The sequence below is a fragment of the Epinephelus moara genome, chromosome 13 (genome assembly GCF_006386435.1).
Source record: "Epinephelus moara isolate mb chromosome 13, YSFRI_EMoa_1.0, whole genome shotgun sequence".
Classification (NCBI taxonomy): Eukaryota; Metazoa; Chordata; class Actinopteri; order Perciformes; family Serranidae; genus Epinephelus; species Epinephelus moara.
The window spans coordinates 6,677,803-6,697,534 of record NC_065518.1 but is presented as its reverse complement, the minus strand read 5'-3'; positions in this window follow the sequence as shown (position 1 = coordinate 6,697,534).

Genomic DNA, 19,732 nt, shown 5'->3' with positions numbered 1-19,732 from the left:
TTTCACTTGATGCCTCCACAGCTGCGATTTGTCAAAACCAGGAGGGCTGCGATGAAAAATAAATAACTTGACAAACAATTAGTGCATTTCATTGCTTCCCAAATACCAGATACACGCCTACGCACACACACACACACACACACACACACACAGAGTTCTTATAAAGGCACTGGCATGACATGTGTGTCTATGAGCCAGTTGGACTCTGGTTGTAAAATCTGGTTTGTAAGGAAACAGACCAAACACTCAAAAACGCAAATGTCCCACTGAGTCTGTAAAGACCTACTCAGAATGTTAACAGAAAATCACAGCTTCTCCCAAAATGCCAAAAACACAAAGGGGGTCTGGGTACTTACAACTGCGTAGCTGGGGTATGAGAGCAACCACTGCTAATTGCCAGAGCCCATAATGTTGACAGATGTCCTGACAGAGAAATGTGCAGAGAGCCTGGAAATGCTCTAATTTCTGCTGTCTAATATTAATTTACCTGGATACTAATTCAACTGGAGGAAGTGGTGAGACAGTGGAACAGCGTTGGACAGCAAATTTAATGGTCATGATCAGAGAAAGTTAAGGTATCATAAACAAGAGTTAGGCCTCATTTATACTCTCTTTATGTAGGAAAACAGACACGTCCGTTTCAATTGCTGTAAACGTCTTTGCCCTCATACTTTCATGTGTCCTTTATGTTGGCATAAATACTGCCGATAGGTGGCACTAGAGGGCGGAGTCAAACGTTTCAGACAACAACAAACTAGGCGACAGTGGAGGAGCTTGTAATAACATACCTTCACACAGGGACAGTGTTATAGATGGTGGTGGTTTGCAAGGCCAATAAATACATCGCAACATGTGGACGGAGAATTCTCTCCATTATATTACCTACTCGTTCCATTCTGCCATGTTTTGAATGTCTTTGTTGTCTTCTAGCGTTGTATCTTGTTTAAACTACACTAAACTGCACCCACAATTTCCAGTGGTGCTTTTGTTTGTATCTGTAAGCTTTCAGAAAACAGGCACAAACACAGACTAAATGGACACAGAGTACAAAAAGAAGGCTCACACCTTGTTTCCACTTACCTCTGTGACTGGTGTCCATAGATTCATAAATATAGGGATGATGCCACCAGTGTCCAATGCAAGGAAGTGCATTTCTTTGCAGATGGGTAGAAACCTGATGCGCTTGGAACATTACTGGGACAAAAACAGGACCAATATTGCATGGTAACAAATTAGTGAAGATGTTGACCTGCCAGGTATGTGGCATGTTTCGTGAAATATTTAATTAAAAAGATGTATGAATGAGTCATAATGAGGATCTGACTGTATATAATGTATAACCATATTTTAGCAGAATAACATTACTCAGATTCACAGTGTGTTAAAACTAGATAAACGAGTTATTTTTAATCAGACAAACTCACTTGACAATGAATTAAAGGAAATAACCTGATAGCTAGTTAGCAGCCGGTTAGCTAAGCTAGCACACTGTCATACGGTCTCTCTGAAATCCACCGCAAAAGGTCCATTTTTTTTACATACTCGAGGCCAATTCCGGACTAAAATATTATGGAGGGGAGGAGTTTCACAGGCACATCGGAAATCGCAGAGATTCCCATAGGAATGAATGGACTTCTGGTAGGGTTGTATCTGTACACATACGTAAGTGGAAACGATACATCAGTCAGTGTCTGTATATGTATCTAACGTTGAGCATATATGAGCCTTATCTCTCTGAAAGTCAATCAAAGTGTTACTTGAGGTTTTTACCCGTTAGAGGTTTTTTTTTTCCTAATATCTTATTCAATTGAATTCTTGTCTGCCTGGGATTTAACAGTTTATCCTAAAGGTACTTGGTTCATCTTCTCTTCCCTCTGTCATTTTAAATTTCTAGAGAGATAATAATCAAATAGAATTGTAGATGATGCCTTGGGGTCCACCACATGTTGGTTTTAACATGGTACTACAACTTAAAGGTTTCGAAAAATGCATTTCAAATATTTAGTGGACACCATGCATGACAGGGGTTTAATCAATGATGATGTATTAGATTTTACAAGAAAAGCTCATGTTTTGTATCTATAATTTTAGATATAAAGTTACCAGTAACTACAATAATTAGACGGGAACTGCCCATTGTTCTGACCATATTAAACCCATTGTTCCAAAGTCCATTCTGAAATCATCATGATGCCCTGTGGTTAAGGTCTGGTTAGGTTTAGGCACAAAAACCACTTGGTTAGGGTTAGGAAAAGATCATGGTGTGGGTTAAAATGAAAAAGAAAGTGACAAACACATAAGCTGTGAGCCTGCTTCGCCTCAAGCCTTTCCCAGCTGACCCAGAGCCGGTCGCGGCGCACCGTCAAGGTAGAAATACACCCACCAGGAGCCATTCAGCACCGTGGACAGTCGGACTAATGGGATGTCGGACCAATGGGATGTCGGACCAATGACATGGACCCCAATTAGACAAACATAATGGGGTAAAGAATATAGTTTTTGCCTCTGGAACGATGTAAAGGAGAAGCAAAATGTATGACCATAAAATAGCACTTAAGTGCAGTATTTGAGTAAATCTATGAAATCACGTAACATATAACTGATGATATATTAACCCTCTGAAACCTTGACAAAGTGAGTTGATTTCTTTTAAAAGACATGGGATGAGAAATGAAAAATGAAAGAAGAAATGACCCCCAAAAATAGCAAGAAAGTAGCAAAAGGAGAAAATTAAAAACAAGAAAAAAAAAATTAAAAACAATCAATCACGGAAATGACCTGGAGAGAGTGCTTACAATTTCAATAATTCAGCAATAATATAATAATAATAACAACATTAACATTAACAGGTGTAGTTTTTTCCTACCTTTTTTCTTTTTCCCTAGTTTTTTAAAAAAATTTCTCTTGATCTTTTTCTTCAGTTTTGGGGTCATTTCTCATGAAGCTGCTCATTGCCTTTCCCCCCATGTTTCTGAAAGAAATTGCACTAATCTGCTTAATTTGGTTCATATGTTTAAATACTTGCAAAAGGCATCCGAAAGCAGCACAGGAAAAGTGATGTCGCTCCAGGTTTCAAAGGGTTAATACAGTGTATCAGTGTGTGTATGTCTGTAAAAGTGTGTGTTTATACTGTATATGCGCATGTTTGTACGTACGTATGCTTGTGGATATATACATGTGTATGAACTTGCAGATATATATACACACATATACTTCTGTACATACAGTTTATTTATTGTGTGGACTGTGTCACTTGTTCTAATTTATTTCTATGTTTGCAGTGTGAGAAGGGTGAGCGAGTTATTTAACTCTGATTTATTATTTTGTGGCTGTGTAAGCAATCATGTACAAGTCCTAGTTTATGTTTTATTATTATTGTTTTAGCTTTGATTAGTCAGTGGATGTCAAATAATGGATCTCTAATCCCAGTGTAAGAAACAGCTCACAAGTTATCCTTGAGCTTTGTCTGCATTTGAAATGTGTCATATTTCTGCTCTGTTGGGAGGATATTTTGCTTTCAAGCCAGCTGCAATCCAAATATTTTCTGAGAGATTTCATTGCCCTGAGGCATATTTCTGCTAAATCACAAACACCCAAAGGACCGAATTAGCACAATTTAACAAATCTGAGCTGTAATTACACACTTTCACATTACGTACTGCCATCGAATGTTACAAAACCATTGATCTAGTAGAAATAATACGTAAGATTGTTCAGCATTTGACTTCATGTTACAAGTTCAGCAAGTGAAAGGGGGGGAGAGCAAGATGCTGCACTGATGTTTGCGCCATTAAAAACATGCATCCTCTTGTGAATAACAACAGAGCGCCGTCCAAATGGGCCGTTGTGTCGAAACCTTAGATCACCAAAGGGAGAAAGAAAAACTTTTTGCAAGTTAATGTCTTCCTTTTGGAACCACTATCACACACACATCTTGAGAAATAAAGTGCCATCTGACTCCTCTTGTATCTACAGTGCAGGTTCAAGAGCGAAGCAGGATGAACTCAGGATGGGTCAGATAAGTGCGTCAGGAGTGCGTGTTTTTCTGACGGTGGTCATCGAGAGGCGCTGCAATATCCATTAGGAACGACGGTTCTATGGACAAATAGAGCAGGGTGTCTCGGAGGTGCTGATTGAGCCGGCAGATGGAGTATAAATTATGATGAAAAGGCATCAGCAAGGTTGACCCCCCTCCATCTATGCTTAATCTGCAGCCAAGGAGAGATTTTTATTTTCCTTGCAAGATCAGGGGAAAAAAACGGCCGGGGAATCATTCTGCTAAACCCTCGGTTGGCAGGCTCCGTCTCGGAGTGGTTCAGCATCTGTTGCTTTATTTTCCAATGGAACTCTCAGCTCTTTTTTTTTGCCTAAATGATTTCTTGCACCATGTGAAATTGATTAATCTTTCATGATAGCAGAACTAGCCTTAATTCTGAAAATGTCCCACATCTTGAGACCAGTTTATAAGATGTTTTGGCACTTAAAACCTGAGGCGCTATCAGTTTAATGGAGGTCAGAATAACATATCGAATGGAACGAGTTTGTGTGAATAAACATGGATAATGGCTGGTTCTGGTCTGGTCTGAAAAGGTCTGTTCTTGCCATGTTGTGGTAGTAAAGTTTAGTTTAGTATCATAGCAATTAAGCACATGAGTCGTAAAACAGAAAACGATACAAACCTGTGATGAAATACAAACTGAAGACACACATTTACTCAGGGCATTAGTATAATACAGCTGGCCTCTGAGTCCATCTGAACCTTGAGCAAATACTGCTACCAAGGCTGTACAGTTCTCTTCATTTGTTAATTTAATAACACTATTTTCTCCAGAAATGTATTTTCAAAAAAGCTAAAAGATAAACAGAGTGCAAGAACAAAACCTCCCAGGCCATAGTAACTACACCCAGCCCAGCCACCAGAAGAAAATGTTGGCATTGTAAGTTTCTGCAAATCACGAATACATACATTTGTACAGCTGATGCATATCATATCAACATTTCTAAACTGAGTTAGTGTATAGACCCGTTTAGGGCTGATGTCACAATGTCGCAGTTTGTCAGCTGGAGGCAAAACCTGCCTCTCCCCCACAGGGCTGTAGGCTACACAGGAGTCTTAAAATGTGGTCTTGTTGTGTTATTGGGTCATATTGAGTCATGGCTCAAAACCAGCCGCCACTGCCCGTCAACAAAAACAAAGACAACTATGGTTAGATGTGATAAGACCAAAGGACTGGACGGAGGCGAAAAAGTATTTCCTGTTGTAGGGATGAATAACGTTATGTGTATTAAGGGTCATCATGTCCACCTCATCAGAAACTGGGGAGGGATTAAGAGGAATATTGGATTTCTACATAACGCTAACTTTTTAGCACATTAGCTAACGTTAGCTTCGATAGCAAAACGAACTGGAGGAAACCGTTCAAGTGTCGTCCTCCTTTGTAAGATTGGCTTCCTGTGACATCATCCATCCACTGAGTGAGAGCATACGGGTCGGCCAGTCTGGTCCCGTTAGTCAGTGTTTACTTATTCAAGTAACACTGCCGGTCCCGGAGAGTGAGTGACCTGACATGGTGCGTTGGTAAATTCAGTCTGACGCTCTACACTAAAATGAGAGCCGTGTTGGTGGAAGAAACGGAGCGTTCTGTTTCTATATGATAGTATAGTATAGTATAGTATAGTATAGTATAGTATAGTATAGTTAATCACACATCGCGCATTAGAAGAAATACAAATTCTGTGTGTTTCCATTAAATATACGGACTTTGGTGAAAACTACGAACTCGCACGAGTTTTCCGCAGAACCGGAAACAAAACAAGTCTCGCATTCTTCTTCTTCTACGTTTTCTGGCGGTTGGCAACCAGCTTGTAAATGCATTACCGCCTTCCCGACCCGGAGTGTAGATATCACCATGGAGAGAGGTGCGCTACATCAGACTTAATTCGAACATAACTGTTTCTGCGAATCAACATTTTTTCGAATCAACCAAAACCCGGCTAAAGCGAGCGTATTTTAGTTTGTGTGAATCAGGGGATTTTTATTCGAATTTTGGTGTTTCTATCATAATTTTCCGATGCGATACTTCTAGATGTGCATCTAAACAGGCTGATGGAAACATGGCTACTGACTCCGCTCGGCGCTCTGCTGCTCCGTCTCCACAGACAGAGTGACCAGAGTGCACTCCGCCACCCCGAGAGTGTGTTGCTCTCTCTACATTCAGACATATGGGAAGTGAACACCAGGCTCCCAAGAGAAAGTCCAGTGTTTGTCGGAACCAACTGCCACTTGCCCAAAAGGAACTGTGGCATAGCATAACACTGCAAAAGGTTGAGTCCAGCTGCCTTACAAACTGATACCACTCGGCAACCTATCATACCACTGTGAAAGGTGGCTTTTGGCGTCAGTTGTCTGAAGCCGAAATCACTGCCAAAGCAGTGGCATTTGACGACTTCAGAATTAGAACAGGCTGGTCTAGCTGCACCACTGCAGACCAGTGTTCATGACCAACAAAGATTGTGATTTAGCGAGACGAATATCAGTTGTTTTTTATCAAGACATCACTGCTTTCCCGCTGGGATAGTGGCATGAAAAGTGATTGTTTTTTAATGAGACTTTGCTGCTTTTCTTGCCCAAAAATTGGCACACAATGCTATTGTTTTTTAGTGAGACATCACTGCATTTCCAGCAGGGAAAAAACAGGTATATTAAGCCAAAACATGATCTTTTCCTAACGGTAACCTAGTGGGTTTTATACCTAAACACACGTTAACCAAAGCATCGTTGAAACATGAAGTTTCAACATATCTGCTACATAATAATGTGTAAATGTATCATATCCGTGATTTGCAGAAACCTTTTTTCTGCAACATTTTTTCTGGTGATTGCGTTGCAACACCAGTCAGAGATCACAAGTGAGGATGACATAATTCTTTTCACTTCCACAACCTGACAGACGAAAAATAAAAGAGCCGAAAACCATTTGCAATCCTGCACAGTCAGTTGCAGTGAAGCCTGACCTCTTTCCCTGTGACTCCATCGTGCACCTGTGCAGCCGAGGACCTTAGGGATGGTCCCTGTTCAAACCATGCATGGGGCCTCGGGCTTCCCTGTCGTGCCTGATGAATGTCGGTGAGTCCCAGGGTCCTCTCCCCGTAGGTGTGGGTCTCCCTCCAGAGGCCCGATTAAAACGGCCTGCTCTCTCAGCTGTGTTTGCCGCTTGTCAAACAGTCTGGTTTACGGGCTTCATTAGTGGAGGAGGTGGGTTACATATGGGGAGTGTGTTTTACTGCCACTGGCTGTCTGTAAAGTCCAGAGATCACGACTTGTCTGACACTCAGTAAATCAGCCAAGCTTTTGCACATTTCTGTGCAGTCACGGAGCACAAGTGCAAACCGGATGGGAACGAGGAAGAGAGGAAGGCTGTTATTGTTACAGAGCAGGTTCAAGAAATGTGAAATACTTAAAAGTATCACCAATACAAAACTGAACACGGTGAGATTTTATGATATTTAATCAATGTACTGTATGTGTAAACTGTTTTATGGGAACTGTATTTGGGGTGTTTTTTATGTGCAAGCACGAGTCAATAATTAGTTCAGTCTGATTTTAATCTGCAGCTTTTCTGCAGCTGAGTCCTGAGGGTTTACTGTTGAATAAGTGTGGCTTAGGTTAAGCTCCGTGTTGACATCATACTATTACAGGTCATTTGCATATTTTGACGCTTTAAGAGTCATTCTATGGTAACTGGTAAGTTGTTGTTTTTTTTGTTTTCAGTGGCTTAAGGTCCACATTTTGTACTCTTTTAGCATTAAGTAAAATTAATTAAATAATAAAATTACCATTTTTTAATTTTGTAACTATTTTCTGTTGAACTGCAATCATTTTTCACATTTATATGAGCTAACACTCAATAAATATTCCATAAATCTCAGAACTGTTTTGTTTTTAGGAGCTTAATTACTCCCGTCTTCATGGGAAATGTGTTAATAAAAATTGTTTTTTTGGGGAAAAAATGTATTTGTGTCCATACGTTTCATGTTCTACCTGTTACACCAGTGTATCTCTGCATGAAAATACTGTACTGTTCCTTTAAGTGACATTTGTAAGAGGAAATGACATCATTTCTACTGTGTTTTGATTTTCTGAAATATAATATATATTTTTGGTACGTTTTTCTTTCAAAACCTTCTCTGTCAAGCACAACATATCCACTCCATAATGCAGAAAATATGAGGAAAACAGTTTTTAAATGGACTAACTTTAAATTTTCAAAATGTATTTGTGTACAACATGATTTTTTTTCCATTTAGCTGCATGCTGAGTGTGGTGTTAGCTTCGACTAAAGACAGAACTTTGGCAATATCACTGAATCTTTTCCACCCTTTTACATTCCTCTCCGTCACAGGCTGATATGTAGATATGAGTTTTAAAAAAATCACTGCCTCAGCTTGCAAAACATGTTTTATTGCAGGTTGAACGTAGTCTTAATGCTCTGAAATAAAAACTTCTACACATGGTTATGATCAAAAATTTTAGAATTCCAAGGTCTCGTCTGAACAGAGAACATGGAGGGGCTCTGCATGACAACCTTTAAGGCTACCTGTGTGTAAATTTTCAATGATATATAGTCATACATTTTGCACACTAAAAAACAGACAGTTGCACAAGTAATAAAAATAATAACAATACACTAGTAAAAATAATGGAAATTGGCTCCTGATTCTTGTTATTTTACTTAAATGTCAAACTAGTAAATAATTAAACTGAACATCCCCTCCAGACATGTTTTAAGACACAGAAAATGCTGTACTTGGAATAAAAATTTGTGTTAGATATGGCTGTTACCTTCTTAAAAAAACACCTACTTCCTCCTACATTTATGAATAGTCAAGTTTCCACATCACACTTGATAAATTGCATATCTTGGGGTCACAAATCCTGCTCCTACGTACATGTGTTAAAAATTAAAACAGAATTAATGATGGAAAATACTTAAAATATGCAGTATGCTTTAGAATCTGAGATATCAGCAACAGCAAACGTGATGATAGAGCCACAGAAGAGGTCAAACTCCAGCAATACTTGTGATACCAAAAACAACACGTTTCAGCTTGTGGCTTTCATATGTGTCCTCATACAACACATTATAAAGTGCATAAAGAACCATAGAACCAGCAACCTGAGAAAATCATTATCATATGAGAGCAAGACGTGAGGAGCCTCTCAGTAACCACCAGTGTCTGTGGTTAACATATTAAAGGAAAGTGATAATGGTTTTACAGGGTGTTTAGAGCACTGAGAAAACTACTGTAGCCAAATACAGACTCGCTGACATTACTGATGACACTTGCTAACAAGGCAAAGGTCAGTTAGGAGACTGAAGTGCTGACATTTGTTAAGTTATGGCTGCAAAAGAGATCATCAGTATTTTGTTTGGATTCACTGTGACACAATGATGAAATTCCTGATTTAATAGTAGAAACTCGAGATACAAAAGAGTGGTCTGGTGAAAGTACAGTAGATTTGCTAGTGTGTCAGTAATTATAAGAATATTTAGTTCCATAAAATAGAGGAAAATGTAAACTGTTAAATAAGAGACCACTTGTTCTACATTTGGGAGGCAAATATTGTACTTTTTACTCCACCACGTATATTTGACAACTTCATGTTAATTTGCAGATTCAGATTTTTAATACAAAATATTATTCAACTAATTAATTGTGATATATTATTATAGGTTAAGGTAACCAACACCATATAAGGTAATCAAAAAAGGCCTCACATGAACATGTCAATGCATCACCAACTATAATTTATTAATTTAATATATGATTGTAAAATGGGCCTTTCTGCATAATGAGTACTGTTACGTTTTGTACTTTAATTACTGTTACTTGCAACAGAATATTTTTACCATTACTTTTACCAAAATAAAAGATCTCTTCCAGCTGGGGGAACAAAAATGGAAAGAGCAATTTAAATATTTAAAATTTAAAAAATGTAACTTCTAATTCTGAATAATGACAGAGGTAAAAGAAGCATGAAAGAGGTAAATTAAAATATAAATTGTACTTTTATTTTTAACCCTTGGTCACCATCAGTGGTCGGTCAGACACACCTGTGATTGGTTGAGAGGAAAAGGAAACAAAATGGCGGAGAAGCGGGCAAAGCGAAGGGTCGGGGTGACCGGGCAAAACAGGCGGAAAACGGCTAGTGGAGGGCGGGTTGGATATCGTCGGAGTCGCCGACAGCTTGGAGGAGGTGGCAGGTATCACAACATTTCACCAGGTAATGTCAGCTGAGTCGTCTGGACGTTGGTGTTCCTGTTTATTTGCGGTTGTTAGCCGCTAAGCTAGCGGAAATAAGGATGCTAATCGCGAAGCTAGCATGCTAGCTAAAGTAGGTTATAACGGCTGGCGTTTGCTAGGTAGTCGAGTAAGTCGGACTCGACGCTTCAAGGCCAGACAGACCCCGCAGTGACCGGGAAAGCTGTGCGGGTCCTCTGGTGAAGATGTTGGGACTGTTCAGGTGCCATTGGTGGACAAATATCTGGTTTCATGTCAGGTGAAGAGTTCAGGCTCTGCTGCAGCGGCATGATAACCCCAATAGTATGTCTCTCCAACACACAACGGTAAGTTGTACATTTTATTTCTTTATTGTGATATTTACTTACCCAGCACATTACTGATATTTGCACCAGCAACATTTGCAATGCTTTAATTGTGTGTGTAAAAGAGACTATGTGGGTACATTAAAGTGAACTGCAGTGAGATGTGCTGTGTTGAATGTTGAGGATTGTAGTGAAGATTTGCAAAGGGGACCTTGACATACTATGTATATTTAAAGAATGTAACTAAGAAAATGTACTCAAGTACTCCACTTGAGTACAGATTTGAGGTATTTGTACATACAGTACCTTGATTATATTCATTTCATGCGACTTCATACCTCTTCTTCACCACAACTCAGCTATAAATATTGTACACGTTACACCACTACATTGATTTTGTAACTGTAGTCACTCTACCAATCAGGAATTTGCATTATAAAATGTGATGCGTTGTTTACGCCAGCATATATACAATTAGAGCTGAAAGGATTTGATGACTAATCGTTTTTTTGATCAACAAAAGATTAAAACTATTTTTATAAGTGACAATAATTTTTGTTAATCAAATTTAGACTAGGAATGCACAATAATATTGGCACGTCATTGGTGTCGGCCAATATTTGGCTTTAAAATGAACTTTTAGAATTGCCTGACGTGCATTTTTGTATTTTGCAGAATGTATATTACTGTGTTGGAGCCATATGTTTGTGTTAAGTGTATTATCCTGCCGCGCCACTAGGTGGCTTATGTCACTGGCCGAGGCAGGCCAAGGTGTTGAAGTTCATGCCAGTAAGCAAAGGTGTTGCTGATGCTAGGAAGCAAACCGTTTTCGGAAGTGGTCGTATTAAGATTTATATGGCTGTATTTATTGAAAGTTTGTGTTGAAAGTTATTGGACGTTATCCGGACATTACGGACACTAGTGAGTATAAGTATTGAAAGGTATTGTATTTCATGTCTCCATCTGCTGTTGGGCCATCACCTTAAGAGTATGAGTGTATAATATGATGTTAATACCATTACAGAAGACACTTGATGATCACTAAAATAAGGCGGGGAAAAAGTGGATATATCAATATCAGTATTGTTATCGGCCAAATTAGTTGTTATATCCGCATATTGGCATAAAATCCACAATCGTGCATCCCTAGTTTAGACATGAGATGACATGAACATTTTATTTTATGATTGTCCTGGTCAAGATAATCGCGATTTTCCTGATAATCATAAAAATATGCTTAAAATCTTAAAAAGCACTAAAACATATTTGAATCACTTAACCTTACAATGGTTAAGAAACAAATGTTGTTATTGCATCATGGACAGGACACACATCTTTTCTAGTGAAAAACAACAACCTTAAAAAGCCAGGCTTAACTTACTATAGCTCTCAATTAACTTGTGATTAATGCAGACTGTCAAGCACTTTACTGATGCATGCCACCACTTGGACTGCTGTTATAACAGGGACAACGATGGAAATAAGTCCTGGATTTTTTTGTTCCATCCCTGACAGATGCAGACATATGTTTTTATTGTTTTAAATTCTATGTATTGCTTGTGTCAATAATTCAAATCAAATCAACTTTTGGAAATGGCCTCATATTGCAAGATAAGACTTACTTTCGTGAAGACGTATCCAGCTCTTTGTGTTAAAATTGGAACTGTTTAATATTGCATACCTTGCCTGCAATGAGAGTTATGATTAGGTTTTGCAGAGTGACATATAAAAGACATGAGATGCCACTATGGTTGTCGATTTTCAGTTGTCCTACGTTCTTTTTCGGACATGAAGGGGCTCAAGTTATCCAGAGAAGCTGTCTCTGTGCTCTTACTTCACCCACAACCCTTTGATACGTAATTTAGTAACTAGTAAGTCTATAGGTAAGACATGAGAGAGAAGCCTGCTTTACATTATCTTTCAATATAAAATATGCTGATGCTTGTTTAAAATATTTTGCGTTTTTTGAGGTTGTTTCCTGTTATTATGGTCTCTCTTTTATTGTTGGTTGCCCTGCAGTCTCTTTGGTGTTTCTGGAAACAATATTTAAAATGATCCTGATAATGGAAATTCACCTCAAACAACTCAGTGAGAGTGTTTCTTATCGCGATCCACAATTGAGTTGTGTATCATCCCTATGTTTGGTTAAATAAGGATGGCAATATATTATTTGACAATGACAATAGAGCTGTCAGCGATTTACAATGGTGATTTACAAATGAAAAGCCTCAGTAAGGTTGTGTTGTTGTTTTTGTTTGTGTTGGGGTGCTACATGTCAAAGTTTAATGACTGGAAATAGAAATGAAAACGTTGGTTTCTCTATGTGAGGTTTTTTTTTTGTTGGTCGACCACCGCAGTCCTCAGTCTTCTCAAATTAAATTATTTGACCTTTACCAGAGAGCTTATTATATCAAGTCCCACTGCCACAAATCTTATATTTGGACTTACTGGCCAGAAATCTGCGCTCTTACCAAATATCTCCCCTAATGCAGTGGGACATAAGAGTGCCTAATGCCAGTGAGTGAATACATATGGGAGCAAATTTGTTCCATCTCTTGGAGATTTAGTTGGAGGTAACCTTATATTTTCTGAGTATTTCTTGTGGGGAGTCGACTGACTGAGGAGACGGGACAGGGAGTCACAACAGAAGCCCTCATCTGTTCTACTTAATGCAGACTGACTATTGGCTGTGACTGCCATTTTAATTCTCACCCAATCAGGCCACTTTCACTATTGAAGTGCTGGAAAATAGTGATGCAGGCTTCAAGGCCCGTGCCAGCGATGGCAGACGTGCTGCTCTGTGGTAGCAAAAGCAGTTATGTTTCCCAAGACGTATTTCAATTTAATGATGCAAGGAAAACGAGGGCTTTCCCTTGAGCTTACTTTTTGACTATTCCTATTTTTCAAGCAATTTCACCTGTCCACAGCTGGGCTCAGATCGCAAAATGATGTTGTGCTGAAGCATGACATCGATGTCTTTTAGGGGTTGTTGTGGAAAACTGGGAAACAAACGACTTCAGTCTCCACTGAGGCATTGAAATACCTGTATGTGGGTGTGCTGTCACTAAGGGGTTTTTAGTGCTTTGGCACTGAGCTGACAAACCAGCAAATCTGGCAACTTCTGTACGTCTTTGCCGGTTTTCATCATCCACTTTCCTGGTGGTCTTCAACCTACCAAGTCAAAGCATTCAGCCGGCTAAGTGCTCGGAGAAAGACCTGGCAGGGACGCAAACCTGGCAAAGTGGCTTTTCATGCAGAGACAGAGGAGTGTGTGTGGCACATTGCACGCTGGTACGTGAGTGTGTGTACGGTGGTGGTGGAGGGGAGGGCGCCTAGTGTGAGAGCAGGCAGCTCTGTCGTGAATTTAAACAGCTCACTGAGGACTAAGCACTGGCAGCTGAATGTACATCTGAGGTGACGCGTCATATAAAAAAGGCAGCGAGCGTTTAATCTCCTTCTCCTTGAAAAAGAGCAGCTCCCTCTTTCGCAGAGCTCCCAAAAAAAACACTGCATTCTCCAACAACGCAGATGGGGGTTGAATAATTCATGGCAACACAGGCAAAGTGTCCTCATGCTGCAGTTCTATAAAAATAATCCCATAACATCATCACACTCACCCCATTGCTTGCGGCGCTCAAACAAGCCAGCTGGGAGAGGTCGACTGGCCTTTAAGCCTCGTGACTCAGACTTCATTCACTGAGCCTCCTCTGCTCTTTGTGAAGAAAACTTTGTACAAAAGAGAGAGGCATTTTGATAAAAAGGAACTTAGATTTGGGGTTATTTTGAGAATCTAAAGATGCAGATGTGTCGCTGCAGCCTGACCACATTCATGAGAACGTTTTAAAAATGATCAAGACTAACGCTGAATGCACACTTCCACTGCAGAGCCGTGCTTATTGCTGCTCCCAGCACCAATAGAGAGTGCTGAGCTGCAGCGTGTCAACTAAAGTAGTACACTGAGTACACTTTGCACCTCTGCGTTAGCTTAAAATTATGTGTCGACACTCACTACTTAAACTTCTCACCTGAAGAGCTAATCTCCACAGCTGTGGCTTGCTAGGCAGTATCGTTTTTGCTGTTGTCTTTATAAAGACAGTATCGTGGGACATATTGCTCGGGGTATTTCTTGACCTAAACAGCTAGTCTCTCCTCATCAATTCTTCGACACATGAGAAACAGGGATAGCAAGAGGCGAGGAGAGGAGAGGAAGTCGAGCTGCCATGGGAGCAGGGATGTTCAAGAAGTGGGGAAAGAATGCGTTTTGTCAGGGTTGGTGAGGCTGGATATAGGACAGTAGCGTGAAGTGTCGCTGGGCGGTGTGTCCACAAGTGCTGGTACGTGCCTTGCTGCCGCCAGTGTAGGGGTTGTATGTGGAATATATTAGTTGGAGCTGTTTTGTAGGGGTGTAAATCACAAGTTTTGATATAATATCAGTACATTTTCTCTTTGACTTTTTCTTAGGTGCTTGCTATCATCTTGGTGCAGGGCTGGTTGCACTGTTTGAATTTTAGGAAGGAGATGCGCTTAGATGGAAATTGTGACACAGAAGTGCCATGGGAATTTCAAATGAAGGTGTTATCTCGAAGATGACAATATATATTGATGTTTTAACTTTGCATTGATGATATGGGAGTGTCGATTTTCAAATCAACATATCAAGTCGGATTGATGTATCGTTAACACCCTGACTGTTTGATGCAAGCAGCTCGGTGGTGGTGTATTTTGGTCTCAAAAGGGAACTACACCCATTTTCAGTATTTATTATTTATTATTTTTCATACTTCTCTGGTGGGGTTGGGTGGTACATGACGATGTGCGATATATCGATATATTTTCAAGCAAGGTATAGATTTAGACAATACCGTTTATATCGATATAAGTCAAGTTACATAACGCCATTCTTTGGAAAAGCCAGTGTGCATCTACTGTCTCTCACACTCTCTGCACAGCTTCCCCCACTCACTCACTCACAAGTTCTCCATCAACACTCAGAGAGACACAGAGCTGCTCCTCTGTTTAATCTGTCTGTTCATTAGTCTACAGTGTGACATTGGTCTGTATGTTGCACAAGCTACGCTAAATCAGTCCAGCACTGCACTGCTAGTTTGTGTGTGATGTGGACCATAGTGTGTCGCCGTTCCTCTTTGTAGTTGTAGTCTAATGTGTGACACTGAGACAGCGCCTGGATGCAGGCGACAGATGTGTTGTAAAAAATGCAGCGACAACACAGACGTTTCATATGGATGTATATAACGAGGACAAAGGGACTCTGTCTCCTTCCCTCCCTCGGCCTCTCTGTTGATGCTCTGTGCATAAATAAATAAAAATATTTAAATCATTTTCCAGCACTAGATTCATGTGAAAGGCCAACAGATGGAAAATGACTGTTTGACTCCCCCTACAAAGATTTTGAATTTGTTTAAACTACAGTGGAGTTAGACCTACTTGATACTTTTACACTCATGTTATGTTTTGTGTCCTGTGCTGCAAACTTTTAAACCTCTGTAGCTCCTTTGTTATGTGCAAAAACATTACTGTCAACATCAGCATGCTAACATGCTCACATTAACATCCAGATGTTAAGCAGGTATGACGTTCTCCATGTTTACTGTCTTAGTTCTGGTTGCTAACATTTGCTAATGAGCATCAAACACAAAGTGCAGCTGAAGCCGATGGGAATGTCGTTAGTTTGCAGGTGTTTGGTCACAAACTAAAGTATTGGATACACTGACATGATGATGGCTGTAGATGTAAAGTGAGAGAATCAGCATTTTCATTAACATGTAATGTGTGGAAAACACCAAAATATTTGTACAGAATTTGTTGGCAGTCCATCCAGTAGCTGTTGAGATATTTCAGTATTGATCAAAGCGGAGGACCAACAGATGACATTCCTGAATCCACACTGCTAGCACGCCTAAAAATATTTGACTGAAATAGTGAAAACAAAGAGGAAAGAAAGATAAATGCTAAGTGTCGGCAGAGAGGAGATGGACTATGTGTTTCCTGACGTGAATGTGTCTGAGCTCAGCTTCCAAGGGGGCAGAATACTTGTTTTGGCCCTTTATGTTCGTCTTGGCAGAAGCAGCATTAACAGTTGTCCACCCCTTCCTTTAATGTGCGTCCAAAGTCAAGTTGAACAATTTCATTAGAGCAGCACTTTGCCCACCTGGGAGACAGATAGGGAGACAGCTGACAGGGTTGAAAAAAGCACGGACTGATGATAAAGGATAAAAAAGCAGCCAAAATGAGGTGAAGACTGAATTGGTGCGATATTTCACCCAACCTGACAGCACTGTTGTGTTAGATGTAGTGAGTGCAGTTGACTTAGCTTTGAATATTTTCCCTCACGTCTCCCTTCTTTGGAAAAGTGAACTGAGAGGTGAAACAATGACAAACTGACACCTTGTGGCTCTTTGCCAAACATTCCCCCCTCTGGAGTGATGTGATCTCCCCCACAGAGGATATTAACAGTGACCCCTCATGTTCATAATGTGACCCACGGACAACCTTGCCGCTCTATCTGCTCGGCTTGTTCCAACTCCAGTCAATTTATTCAAGGTTTCCCAATTTGGTTACGATAACATGAACCCCGAAAAGACATTTACATTGTGATAATATTACGGGCCAACTGCCTGGGAGCAGTATTGTTTAGACGTGTAGTCAAAAGCATAAGCATGGATCAGTGTTTAATCCTGTTTATTATTGTTTCTATGCAGCGTGGAAATATTGGTGTAATGCTCATGATTCCGTGTTTACCCAGAGCATAATTTAAGAAAAAACTTGTAGCTTGATGGCCCATTACTTTTGATTTTGATCTGCATAGATTTGTCATCTGTAAAACAGTCTGAACACATCACGTCAGCGTAAAAAGTAACCGCCGTTCACGAAACAGATGATTGTTTCTCCAGACATGCATCGCTGTGAGCACCGCTTGTAATTAAGCTTTACATCTATTGATAGAAATACTTCAAAAGCGTCTCTGTTGCCAGTGTTTGCACAAACAGGCGGCGCGGTGGTGTGAAAAAGTGGCTTTACAAGCACATAAAAGTGGATACAGTTACAGCACACTGGCTTGTGGTCAAAATCTCCTAAATGGTTAAAACAACAGTTGGGTTTGTGGGTTTTTTAAAATCACCCCTTTCTCCCTCTTGAACTCGGGTCAAAAGAAAACCGTGGCACACTATGGTTGAACTTGAGTCCGTAAAAGGAGTTCAGCTCAAAGCGGTGTAATTTATGCTAAATGGTTGTGGTTGAACATGATATTTCTATTTCATTAGAGCAGTTTAGTAATGTAAACCTGCGGAGAGGTCCTTATGGACAACTAAACAACAACCGTGACATGATATTTAGTCATACTTAAAGTGAAATCTGCAGTTAGTTAATAAAGACCATATTTATCCTCTGCATCGTAATGATTGTTGGGAAAAATAGGGACGCATTGGGGAGTAATGTTGTATATCTGCAGAAGGAGAGTGATTGAACTAATGTTCTTTATGTCGGTAAAGGACTGGGGCTCATCCAGATTTCACGTGCACATAAACACACACGCATAGCCGTGGCCACATCCGTGCGCTCTAGCCCCATGGGCCAGGGTGAGTCTCTTTCTCTTTGTTCTAGCCGAGTGCCTGATTAGAAACATCAAGCATAATTTCCTAATTGGGCTGTCCTAACCACTTTCATCTGGAGGATACAAGGCGAGCAGGTACAGCCGTAATCTAATAACCATGAACGTGCGGCCCGCTCCAACAGACACATGTAACAGAGGATGTTCGCCCTGTGACTCAGCCTTTTCCATGGAAGATCTGAGTTATCATCGCCGGCATCATCCCTCCCCCTCCAGCACTGCATGGCCTACAGCAGAACCACTGGTGTGTGTGTGTGTGTGTGTGTGTGTGTGTGTGTGTGTGTGTGTGCGGTACCTGCTACAGGCACCTGCGTCATTAGCGTGAGGAGCTGTTGCTCTGGATGCACAATTTGGATACTGTCTGTGTCCTGCAGAAACTTAAAGCTTCACTAATCAATGTTTTTTCTTTAAAAAATGTATCAATTGATAGCGTGTACTGTAAAAGGGATCAAGCTCTAACCCGTTGATTACCAACTGCGTGGCACCAAACGACAGCAGACTAAAACAGAGCTAAAAGGAGAGTGAACGTTTGACTAACATCAGGCTGGCTAGAAAAACAAATGACTACAGTGTTAATCTGTACCTGCCAGCCTGTCTGTGTAACAACTGCTTGCTCATGTTTGCCTTAACTTTGATGGCGACAGCATGTCAGTGTTGTGTTTACAGCTTTTCGTTTCTCCACCTTGTGGCAAAAATCACTGGTGCTGAAAAAAAGGTGTCCTATTTAGTAAATGAGATCAAATGAGATAATATCAGGGGTGCACTGATTTTTCGGCTTGTTGATGGCCATCAGCTTATCAGCAAATAAGATGACATTCACAGATGGCAGTGGCCGATGTTTTTCTGTTGGGTCACATCAATTTTGCACAGGCTAAAAAGCATGGAAACTAACAGTGTCCCATCATCCTCCCGATACCATCGGGATGAAAGGACGCAGCAAACTCACCAGGGCTGAAAATTAACACCCGCCAAGCGCCAGATGCGGGTTGATTTTCCATTTGGTGGCTAAATCTCGGAAGGCTATCTGCCACATTAGTGGGTAAATGTTTGTACCAAAAATAGTCATGTAATACATTTTATATAATAGGTATTTGACGGTGGCTAATAGCAGACCGGTGCTCTATTTGTTGTGTGTTGCACTTAAATTGCTCCCCGCTGCATCAAGAAACCTGTAGGCCTACTCGGAGGACACGCGTGCACGTAGACGTATCGCATGCCTAGATCCATGACCTCCACGGGCTGATGATGCAAAGGTAGCCTGGGAGGAGGTCACCACAATTGTAAATCAATGATGCGTTTCTCTCGTGCGCGCGCTCTTTCTTTCTCTCTCGCAGTCTCACTCTGTTTCTTTTCTTTTGACTTTTCTAAGATGACAGATGCTGAATATATACTCCCTATCTGATGCTGTGGCTGTTTGTGGTTGGCTGAGAGGGATGTGAACTCATTAGTTTGCAGCTGTTTAATCAAATCAGGTTGGGTTTCCATTACGCGTGCCAAA